The sequence below is a fragment of the Tenrec ecaudatus genome, chromosome X (genome assembly GCF_050624435.1).
Source record: "Tenrec ecaudatus isolate mTenEca1 chromosome X, mTenEca1.hap1, whole genome shotgun sequence".
Taxonomy (NCBI): Eukaryota; Metazoa; Chordata; class Mammalia; order Afrosoricida; family Tenrecidae; genus Tenrec; species Tenrec ecaudatus.
In genome coordinates this window covers 121,753,950-121,765,834 of record NC_134548.1, presented here as the reverse complement: position 1 = coordinate 121,765,834, position 11,885 = coordinate 121,753,950, and the positions used below count along the sequence as shown (strand labels likewise).

The following is an 11,885-nucleotide window of genomic DNA, read 5'->3' as shown; positions in this document are numbered from 1 at the left end:
CGCTACAACCTGTGAGTCTTAATTTTCTCTAGAGTCACGAGGCTTTAAACTCAGTCTTGAAGAGGGCTCATGAGGAGATATATTTATAGCTCTCAATTTAGACATTTTAAATAGACGCACTTTGCATATAATAAGTTATCAAAGTAGATTTTTAGAAAACTTTGATGCTAAGGAGATTTGGTAAAAAAAAAAAAAAGGCCCACATACACATGATGGCAAGTTTTGAATTAAGTAATTACTTAATTCAAATCTGTCATTTTATAGCCTGATGTTGGGCCTCGGTTTGATCATCTGTGAAGACGTGGATCATACTCTGGACTGCTCGTATGTGTTGCGCATAGTAAAGAAGCTCACCGATACAAAACACTCAACATAATGCTTGGTACAAAGTTAAGTATTCTGTGCTATATACCCACTCCTCACTTATCTGACATTTTGCATTTATGGCAATAATAGCAAAACCTATTATCCAATTATCTTGCATATTAATAACATACGTCTGGTGGTAAAAAAGACCAAAGTGCCAGGCAACAGTGATGCCACTGTGATGGATAAGGGTCAACTTGGCTGGGCCATGATTGTCTATGGTTTGGCAGTTATGTACCAATGTAGTCATTTTGTGTTCAGATGTGGTCACCCATCATTTTTGCATAAAAATTTTCCACAAGGTCCTGGTCTTTGGGACCAAGCTGTATCAGTTAGTTAGCAAGAAACCCGCTGCTATGAAGACAATTCTGATGCATAGTGACCCCTTGTTGGGCTTATGAGGCTGCAATTTTTTTTCTCATTAATCTTTGTTTTAATGGGTCTCAGAATTCTGTGACAAATTTTAGGTCCAGTTGTTTTCCATTTTAAAAGTACCGATTTTAAAAACTGATAACATCTGGTCCACAAACATTCTTTTCCTTCTGAAAGTTTTACGATGCATTGTCGTCATCAACCAGTCTTTGACTAAGAAACTGAAAGGGCCAGTTGAGACAAACAGTGCTGAGACTGTTCTTCTACCCCAATTAAGACGGAGTGGCAGGTATGATGGGTAATATTCATTTAGGCTTCTGCGTCTTCTGGGCAGATTTGGTGACCTTGCCAGCTCCAGCAGCCTTTTTGTCCACTGCCTTGATGACACCCACAGCAACTGTTTGTCTCATGTCTCAGACAGCAAAATGGCCCAGAGGAGGACAGTCGGAGAAGCTTTCCACACACATGGACTTGCCAGGCATCATATCAACAATGGCAGCATCACCAGACTGCAAGAATTTGGGGCCATCTTCCAACTTCTTGCCAGAATGGCGATCAGTCTTCTCTTTGAACTCAGCTAACTTGAAAGCAATGTGTGCAGGGTATCAATGCAGCACAGGTGCGCGTCCAGCACTGAACTGGCCTGGATGGTTCAGGATGATCACCTGAGCAGTGAAGCCAGCTGCTTCCATTGGTGGGTCATTTTTGCTGTCACCAGTCACATTGCCATGGTGAACATCTTTGACAGAGATGTTCCTGACATTGAAGCCTACATTGTCCCCAGGCAGAGCTTCACTCAAAGCTTCATGGTACATTTCAACAGACTGCACTTCAGTGGCAACGTTGACTAGAGCAAAGGTGAGCACCATGCCAGGTTGCTGAACCCCAGTTTCCACTCTGCCCACAAGGACTGTGGCGAGACCACCAATCTTGTAGACGTCCTGGAGAGGCAGGCGCAGGGGTTTGTCAGTTGGGCAAGTTCGTGGCAGGATGCAATTCACAGCTTCAAGTAGTGTAGTGCCACTGGCATTGGCATCCTTACAGGTAACCTTCCACCTCTTGGACCGAAGCATATGAGCACTTGGTTCCAGCATGTTGTCACCATTCCAACCAGAAATTGGCACAAATGCTACTGTGTCAGGGATGTAGCCAGTTTTCTTACTGTAGGTGCTGACTTCCTTAACACTTTCCCCCTATCATATCTGGCTGTAGGGTGGCTCAGTAGAAGACATTTTGTTACCACCAACTATGAGCTGTTTCACACCCAGTGTGTAAGCCAGAATGGCATGCTCACGAGTCTGCCCATTCTTGGAGAGACCACCTTCAAATTCACCAAGACCAGCAGCAACAATGAGGATAGCACAGTCAGTCTGTGTTCTTCCTGTAATCAAGTTTTTAATGAAGTCTCTGTGTCCGGGGGCTCCGATGATAGTCCCATAGTACTTGCTGGTCTCAAATTTCCACAGGGAGATATCATTGGTGATACCAACTTATCCAAGATCCAGCAATATTGGAAGGAGCCCTTCCCCATCTCAGCAGCTTCCTTCTCGCATTTTTTGATGGTTCTTTTGTTGATCCCACCACATTTGTAGATCAGGTGACCAGTTGTAGTGGATTTCCCAGAATCAACATGTCCAGTGATAGTGATGTTGATATGGGTCTTTTGCTTTCCCATTTTGGCTTAGGTTTCGCAATGGTTTTCACCGATGCCTACATTCTGGTGGCAAATCCACTTCAAAAAAGCGAGGCTGTAAACTTTTATGAAAGCAAATAGCCTCATCTTTCTCTTTTGGAGCAGCTGGTGTGTTTGAACAGATTATCTTTGCAGCTAGCAGTCCAATGCATTCCTGGAAGTGCCACCAGTCCTATTTAGAAGTGAGAAGTGAGTGTATTACTGTCAGAGATGTTATTTCCAGTCAAAATGAAAATTCCTTTACAAACTTGATGCATAGGGATATTGTTGAGGAATGTCACTTTCACGCTCACTCTCTGTGACTCCTTGTAATATGTTTTCATTATATAACCCAACTTGTATTGCATAATTTTTTATTTTCTCATGCAGAATGGAAGTTAATAGTTAGACCTTATTTGAGCCTCTGTAATTTGAAATTTGGATTTGTTTAAGCCTTCACAGAGAAATTTCAAACCTGAAGCCTCCAGTTTTATTTCAGAAAATTCCAACTCGGTGAGCCACCGATTAGTGCCAACAACCTTCAGAGAACAGAAGAATGACTTCATTACCTTATTCAGGTTTCCCCGCAAATATAAATCGGGGGGGGGGGGATCAGTAGGAGCACACACAGCAAATTCTCCAGCTATCACGTACCTCAGGGTATGTAATACACAGTTTGGCCATTTCAATCCTTCCCAAAGCAACTGCGTTCCTAAAACTGCCAGGATATTTTTACCAATTTCAAATTTGTCAGGTGCTGGTTGGTTTCAAAAGCTAAGGAGAGATCCCTTCCACAAGCAGCTGTGAAGTGGCAGAAAATCGGTCTGTGAGGAGAAAGCGACATATCAAAGAAGAAAGAAAAAAGCCTCTTTGAATGCATTTGTTTGCACCTTACTGATGTAATGAATCCCCCTTCTATTTAGTTGGCCACGATTTATTGGGGGCATACTATTGTGTAAGAACACAGAAATGGTGAAGGTGCAAACTCTGACATCAAAGAATGCTTTACATGGTGGGGGGATGATTAAATCATGGATTATAAAACAGTGTGAATGAAATGTGCTACAGTTGATATGCACAATGTGCTTTGGGACCACAGAAATTCATTCAGCCTTCCTGGAGGTGAACATCGAGAATAATTTTAAGTCATCCAAATACACTCACATAACTGATCTTCAACAAAGGGCCAAAAAACAAAACAAACAAAACATTCAATGGAAAAGAGACAGCCTCTTCAAGAAATGGAGCTGGGAAAATTGAATCTCCATCTGCAGAAGAATGGAACAGGACCCATACCGAGGACCTCAAGTTGGACCAAAGATATAAATGTAGAACCTGGAGCTAGAAAGATCACCAGTGAAAAAGAGTAGGGACAGGGCACAAACATATTATCAAATAGAACAATGGAAACACACATATTAGCAGACAACATAGATGTTTGAGACCTACTACAAATAAGACATCAGAAGACTTTATCACGAAAGTAAAGGGAGCTCATGGACTGAGGGAACAAATCTTTAGCAATGACACAATGGAGAATGGACTAATCTCTAAAATCCATAGAATACTACCTCAATTAGAAAAAAAACTAATAATCCAATTAAAAAGTGGACATAACAGGTCACCAAAAATTACATTCAAATGGTTAACAAACACATGAAAAAAGGTTCACAATCAGTAACCATCCAGGTGATGCAAATCAAAACAATGCTGAGATATCATCTTACATCAATAATGACAGCTCATTTAAAAAAACAGAAAACAAATTCTAGAGAGGGTTTGGAGAGATGGAACTGTGTTACACTACTGGCGGGTCTGTAAACATGTTTTAAAAAAAGAAAAAATGGTTCAAACTGATAGAAATCCCAGATGATCAACTAGGACCTCTGCAGGGTATATACCATACAGTAAGAGATGTAACATGAACAGCAAGTATGCACACCCATGTGCATGGCAGCACTTCTCACAATAGCAAGATGAAAACAATCCAAAAGTCCATCCACAGAAGAATGGCTAAAGAAACTTTGGTGCATATATACAATGGTAAATAATATATTTTTTTAATTAAAAAAAAAGATGAAGCCACAACTCACCAAACAGCATGGAACGACCTGAAGAACTTTATGCTGAGGGAAGTTTGTCCATCACAAAAGGACTAATATAGCATGAACCTATTACTATAAACATCAAGCCTTTGAGGTTACCCAATAATTGTCCACTTGAGACTGCCATTTATTTGCTATTTCCATACTCTCTTTGCTATATTTGCTATTTCCATATTCTTTACTTTCTTAGTTCTGTAGCCGCAGTTTTGTCTGAGTGAATGTACTATTGAAAAATGTGCCTTGCATCAGAACAAAAAACCTTATCATAGTGAATGAGGGTGGGAGTGTGGAGGTGTTGATAGGATCAGGTATCAGGCATCACAGACCCAGAACACACATAAAAAAATTCACATCAAAGTGAATGAGGGAGAGTGCAGAGTAGAGACCCAAAGGCCACTGGACATCCCCTCATAGCCAGATTTATAAGGTAGACTTGGGGTCATGATAGTGGGGGTGGTGGTGGCTAGGAAGCATTAAAAACTAGAGGAAAATTGTATGTTTCATCAGTGCAATACTGTACCCTGACTGATTTGTCTCTTCCTTCTGACCCTTCTGTAAGGGAATATCCAATTGTCTACAGATGGGCTTTGGGTCTCCACTCTGCACTCTCCCTCATTCACTTTGATGTGATATTTTTTGTTGTTCTGGGTCTGTGATGCCTGATACCTGATCCTATCAACACCTCATGATCACACAGACTGGTGTGCTTCTTCCATGTGGGGTTTGTTGCTTCCCTGCTTGAAGCCTGCTTGTTTATCTTAAAGAGGTTAAGACCCCAGACGCAATATGTATTGACAGCCAGGCACCATCAGTTTTCTTCACCACATTTGCTTATGCACCCATGTTATCTTCAGCGATTGTGTTGAGAAGGTGAGCATCACGGAATGTCAGGTTATTAGAATAAAGTGTTCTTGCATTGAGGGAGTACTGGAGTTGAGGCCCAATGTCCATCTGCTACAATAATACTTAACATATACATATATGTACATAGATCTATTTCCCTATCGTTACATATAAATATATTTACATATACACATGCCTGTATTTAGACCTCTATAAATGTCCTTTGCCTCCTAGTTCTTTCCTCTATTTCCTTTTATTTTCCTTTTGTCCCACTATCATGTTCGGCCTTCATTTGGGTTTCAGTAATTTCTCTTGTTTACACTGCCCTTAATCAAGCCCCAACAGGCATCCTATGCCTTCCTCACCATTGATTTTAGATCATATGTTTTCCCCTTGTCCCTCGGTTTGTTAAAACCCACTGCCTATCCCCTGCCCCCCCATCTTCCATGTCCCCCCGCAACTGTTGGTCTCATTATTTTCTTCTGCAAATTTTTTATCCCTCCTATTTTATCTAGATAGACATGCAGAGACAATAATAAGCACAAAAACAAAACAGAGATGAGTTATTTTATTGTGCCAACCTGGCCGATAAACACATGTGGGGATAATTGAAGTGCAGAGGCATAAATGGTTAGGTAATCCTTGCCTTTCTAGTTCTTGGGTCTCTTGCTTTGTGATGGTTGGACCAGGGTACAGCTGCCTTAGCCAGTTCCCTGCAAGGTTCACTTTCTGCACAACATCCTTGAGGAGAAGCCACATGGACCTATCCCGATGCAGCCCTGGGTGCTGGAGCGGCCCTGTGGAGAGCCCTGCCAGCGCTGAGATGCTTACACGTTCACTGACTCGGCTTTCCTCCTGCAGTCAGCATCATTATGTGTGTTTTGTGAGATGGAGGAGGACGTTGTGGATTGGTATCGAACATATGGGTTAATGGATGGTGGACTTGTGGGTTTGGCAGCACTGTGTTGGGATATTTTCTTGATGTGCTCTTAACCTTTATATAAAGCTCTCTCTTATACATGAGTTTCTGTGGATTTGTTTCTCTAAAGTACCCAGACTAACACAAGAGCAAACCAAAAAAATCAACAGCAACAAAACCAACGATAAAAGAGAAAAGCCTATAAATAATTCAAGGTATGTTTGTTGGCCTTTAGGATGGTTTTCCAGGCCAGTATGATGGGGTGCTACGTCCGGGCCCTGAAGTCTATTTTTGGTATTCCTGGGGACTTCATTGCTTTGCTCCCTTGCTGCTCTGTGGCACACTCTTAGTGTTTTGCCCCTGTGTGGTGGGGTAAGATCAGGCACAATTACCCCACTGTTCTTCCAGTGTGGTCCCCCAGAGTGCTATGGGTCAGTGAGGGATGTCATGTATCCTGGTGGGGCTGGCCCTATGATCCTCTCTGTGCATTGACTGCTCTCAGCAGGAATATCATCCTCGGAGCTTGGTGGGCCAGTATGTGTTCTACTCTCTCTCCTTCCCTTTGTTCCTGCATGCTCTGATCAGAGGTGCCCTTCTCCCTAAGCTGTAGCTTCTGTGCTGTCCTCTGAAGTGCATTCTTCTAGGGGGGGAGGGTCCACGTGGTTGGGATTGGGGCCAGGACCACAGACCTCTATGTTGGTTCCTTTCTATATGCCGATATGTTGTGTTCATGTCTTGGCGCACTGGGTCCCTCTCTCCCTCTCCTATGGAGATATCAACAACACCCTTCCGTTGTGTGAGTGGGTGCCCTATTCCCCACCTACTCTTGTCTTTCTTTCTCTCTTTTTCTTTCTTTCCCCCTCCTTTCTAGTTGTCTGCCATATGTATCTCAGGATTGGGTCTGTCCCCTGCCATAGTAGTGGGCCCTCACCCCAGGAATGTATGTATACGGTAGCTTTTTCCCTATGCCCCTTTTGCATTTTTAAGCTTACCTCAGCAAACTCATGTTGTACATGTCCTTTTGTGCTTGGCTTACTCCACTTAGCATAATTTCCTCCAGTTCTTCTCATGCAGCAATGTGCTTCATATGTTCATCGGTGCTTTTTAGTGATGCTTACTACTCTACAGTTTTTAATCCAGTTGTCTGTTGATGGGCATTTGGGTTGTTTCCAACTCCTTGCAATTGTGAACTGTGCCACAATGAACATTGGAGGAGAGATGTCTGACCTTGGTTTGTTTCTTGCCTCTTCTGGGTATATGCCCAGTAGGGGGTTTGTTGTGCCATATGGTAGCTCAATTTACATCTGTTTTACATATCACCAAATCAGTTTCCATAGTGGTTGTACATACTTACGGGTCCACCAGCAGTGAATGAGAGTTCCTATCTCACCACAGCCCCTCCAACACTTGTAGCTTTCTGATTTTTTTATTTGGGCTACCTTTGAGGGTGTTAGGTGGTACCTCATTGTTGTTTTAAATTGCATTTCTCTTATGGCTAAAGATAGGGAACATTTTCTCATATGTTTGTTGGCCATTCAGATTTTTTCCCATGAAACTTCTTTTCAGGTCCTTTGCCAACCTCTCAAGTGGGAATCTAGCAGAGTATTGTAGATTTTAGTAATAAGACCTTTGTCTGATGTGCCATTGCTAAAGATGTTTTCCCAGTCTGTGGACTCTCTTATTACTCTTTTGGTGAATTATTTTGATGTACACAAGTGTTTTATCTTCAGTATATCCCATTTGTCAATTTGTGCCTCCTCTATGTTTGAGTCCTTCCCTATTTCTGATAGTCTATGTATTCCCTTTGCCAAAGTTCTCAAATTGGTCCCAATTCCCTCATTGGTGTCCCTAATAGTTTTGGGGTTTAACTTCAAGGTCTGTGAGCCACCTTGAGTTTATTCTTGTGCATGGAGTGAGATAAGGGTTTTGCTTAATTTTTCTGCAGGTAGATATCCATTTTTTCCATCACAACTTGTTAAAGAGGGCATCTGCTTCCCATTGGATTTTGGGAGGGCCCTTATCAAAAATCAGTTAGTTGTCTGTATGCTGATGATTTTATTTCTGGCTTTTCAGTTCTTTTCCATTGGTCTGAGTATCTGTCATTGCACCAGTACCATGCGGTTTTGACAACTGTGGCTGTATAGTATGTGCTAAAGTCAGGTAAAGCGAGCCCTCCCACTGTGTCCTTCTTCTTGAGGAGTTCTCTGCTAATTCTGGGCTTCTTCCCTCTCCATATGAAGTTGGTAATCAGTTTTTCCATTTCTTTGAAAATAGGTGAGGGTAAATGTATCGGAATTGCATTTAACTTATATAGTGCCTTGGGCAGAACTGACATCTTTACTATATTGAGTCTTCTAATCCATGAGCATGGGATATACTTCCATTTGTTGAGGTTGCTTTTGGTTTTTTGTAATTGTGTTCTGTAGTTATCCCCCATATAGATCTTTTGTTCTTTTTGTCAAATATATCCCTAGATATTTCAATTTGTGTTTGGCTCTTGGGAAGGGTATCACCTTTTTTATTTCCTCTTCTGTAATCTTGTCTGATGTGTATAGCAGTCCAATGGACTTCTATTTGTTGATCTAGTATCCTGCTACTCTGCTAAGCTCCTCTATTGTTTCCAGTATTCCCATTGTGGAGCTTTTGGGATTTTCCATATATAAAAACATATCATCTGCAAATAACAGTAGTTTCACCCCTTCCTTCCCCAGACGAGTACCTTTGATGTCTTTTCTTTGCCTTATGCTGTTAGCTAAAACCTCCAGCACAATATTAAATAAGAGTGTGGACAAGGGGCATCCTTGTCTGGGCCCCTTTTTCGGTGGGATTGTATTAGTCTTTTCTCCATTGACTACCATGTTGGCTGTAGGTTTTTTATATGTAGCTTGTAATGTCTGGAGGAATTTTCATTCCATTCTATCTTCTCAAGTGTCTTACACAAGAATTGGTGTTGGATGTTGTCAAATACTTTTTCTGCATCTATTGATATTACCATGTGGTTTTTATAGTTTTTCATATCACTGTGGCAAATGATACTAATGGTCTTTTGTATGTTGAACCATCCCTGCATCCCTGGTGTGAATCCCACTTGGTCATGGTGGATCATTTTTAATAACTTTTGTATTCTATTGGCCAGTATTTTGTTAAGGATTTTTGCATCCATATTCATTAGGGATATTGGTCTATAGTTCTCGATTCTTGTGGGATCCTTGCCTGGTTTTGGTATCAGAGTTATACTAGTTTCATAGAAAGAGTTCAGGAGTTTGCCATCTTATTCTATGTTCTGGAAATGTTTGTGTAGGATTGGTGTTAGTTCTTCCCTGAATGCTTGGTAGAATTCTCCTATGAAGCCATCTGGTCCAGGGTTTTTTTGTTGTTGTTGGCAATCCCTTGATAACCTTGTCTATTTCTTCTATTGGTATGGGTCTATTGAGATTTTTGACGTCCTTTGGCAATAGTCTTGGGAGGGATTGTTTTTCCAAGAATTTGTCCATATCTTCCATGTTGTTGAATTCATTGGAGTACAATCCTTTGTAGTATGTGTAATTATCCTTTTGATTTCATTAGGGTCTGTTGTAATATCCCCTCTTTCATCCCTCAGTCTTGCTATTGAAATTTGTTCCCTCCTTTCTTTGGTTAGGTTTGCCAGTGGTCTGTCAATTCTGTTTTTCCTTTCAAAGAACCAACTTTTAGCAGGATTAATTTTTTCCATAGTTTTGTTATTTTCCCTCTCCTGAATCTCAGCCCTAATAACTATCATTTATTTTTTTTTTTTTGCAATTAGTGGGATTTTCCTGCTGACCCTGCTATAGTTGTTGTAAGTTTTGTGCCAGCATATCATTCATGTGTCTCTCTTCCTTTCTCAGGTATGCATGTATTGCTATGAAACTTCTTCTGATAACTGTCTTTGCTGTGTCCCATAAGTTTTCGTATGTCATGTTCTCATTCTCATTGGTGTCTAGAAATTTCCTAATTTCATCTCTGATCTGTGCCAGTATTTATGTTTGGTGAATGTTGTTCTTCTGCCTATACTGGGTCAGCAAGGATCTTTAGTAGGCCTGGGTTTACTCTAACATATTCTTTGAGTTTTTCCTTGTCTGGGAAGACTCATACTTCTCCATCTATCTTGATCAATAATTTGGCTGGGTAGAGTATTCTTGGGTTTGCATTGTTTTCCTTCAATTTTGGGAATATGCTACTCCACTCTCTCCTTTTCTTCATAGTTTCTGCTGATAGGTCGGAACATATTCTTATTTGGGAACCTTTATATGTGATTGCTTGTTTTCCCCTAGCTGATCTAATCATTTTCTCCTTTTCCTCAGATTTGGTAGTTTAACTATTATGTGCCTTGGTGACTTGTTCTTAGGATTCAGTCTAGCTGGTGTTCCTTCAACCTCCAGAGTAGTTGCCTGGTTTTCATTCATTAAGCGGGGGAAGCTTTCCTCCAAGAATTCTCTCACTATTGTTGCAGATGTCTTCTTTGTTGTGTCTTCCCCCGGTAAGCCAATAATTCTAATGCTGTTCCTCTTCAGAGCATCAGACATAGCTCTTAGATTTTCTTCAGTTTCTCTTATGATCTTATTAGATTTTTTTTCACGTTTGTTAAAGTCTGTGTGGCTGTCCTCCAAGTCATTGGTGCAGTTTCTGCTTCCTCCAGTCGATTTCAAGGTCCGTGAGTCTTCTATTGGTTTTTGTTATCTCCTCCCTAAGTTCTTGTATTTCTCTTTGGTGTATGAGCTTTATCTCCTCTATCATGTCATCCTTTTCCTGTATTGTTTCCCTCATATTCTGTACGACTCCAAACAGCACTCTGAAAATTTCTCTGTGGCAGGTCAATGTCTGCTTCTATGCTTGTTGTTATGTTCATGACATCTTCTGGCATTGCCTTTTGTTTCTCCTGTTTTTTAATTGAGGTTGTTGGGGCTGCTGGCTGTTTGCCTTGTGTTGTGTTAGAGGTGCTATTTTCAAGGGAGTCAAAGAGCACTGGCTCTCTCTGGGAAACTTGTAGGCACGCTTCTTTTAACTTCCTACAGCTAATTTCACTATGGAATTAGCCTACCACTTTATCCCCGTGTGGCTTCCCTCTCAGGGAAGTGCCTCAGAAGCCTGGTGGGTTGCCTGCTTTGGTGTAGAACTCCGCAAATTGTGGGCGGAATTGCCTTGGCCAGGTAGATCATTGCAGAAGTTGGTCAAAGGTTCCTGCAGCAGTGTGGAATGTTGGCAAGTGTTGGCCCAGCTGCCTTAGGCTATGTGAGGCACTAAGGTAGGCAGAAGGAAATTCCTTCAGTCACATGGACAACAGAGGAAAAATAGCAGCTCCCCTAGCCACACAGGCAGGAATTCCCCAGTAAGAAGTTGGGCTGGGTATTCCCTGGTGGAGGTCAGCAGGGCTTTCTCCAGCCTCAGGCTATGCTGCACAGGGTGGCGATCACCTAACTGGGTGGGGGACAGTTGTAAATATCCTAAACTAAGGGGAGTGGTTTGGAGGTTGTCAGTGGTGTGTGAGAGAACAGGGTAGAGACAAAGAGGAATGGAAAATAAATAAATAAAAACTAACCCTGCTGAGTATGTGGGGAGAGAGAGAGAGAGAGAGGAGTGGGAAACAAAG

At 41.6% G+C, this 11,885-nt stretch overlaps 1 pseudogene; it reads right to left on the bottom strand.

Moving 5' to 3' along the window:
- Positions 1 to 1,043: 1,043 nt before the first annotated feature.
- Positions 1,044 to 2,413, bottom strand: LOC142434497 (elongation factor 1-alpha 1 pseudogene; annotated as a pseudogene).
- Positions 2,414 to 11,885: the final 9,472 nt, after the last annotated feature.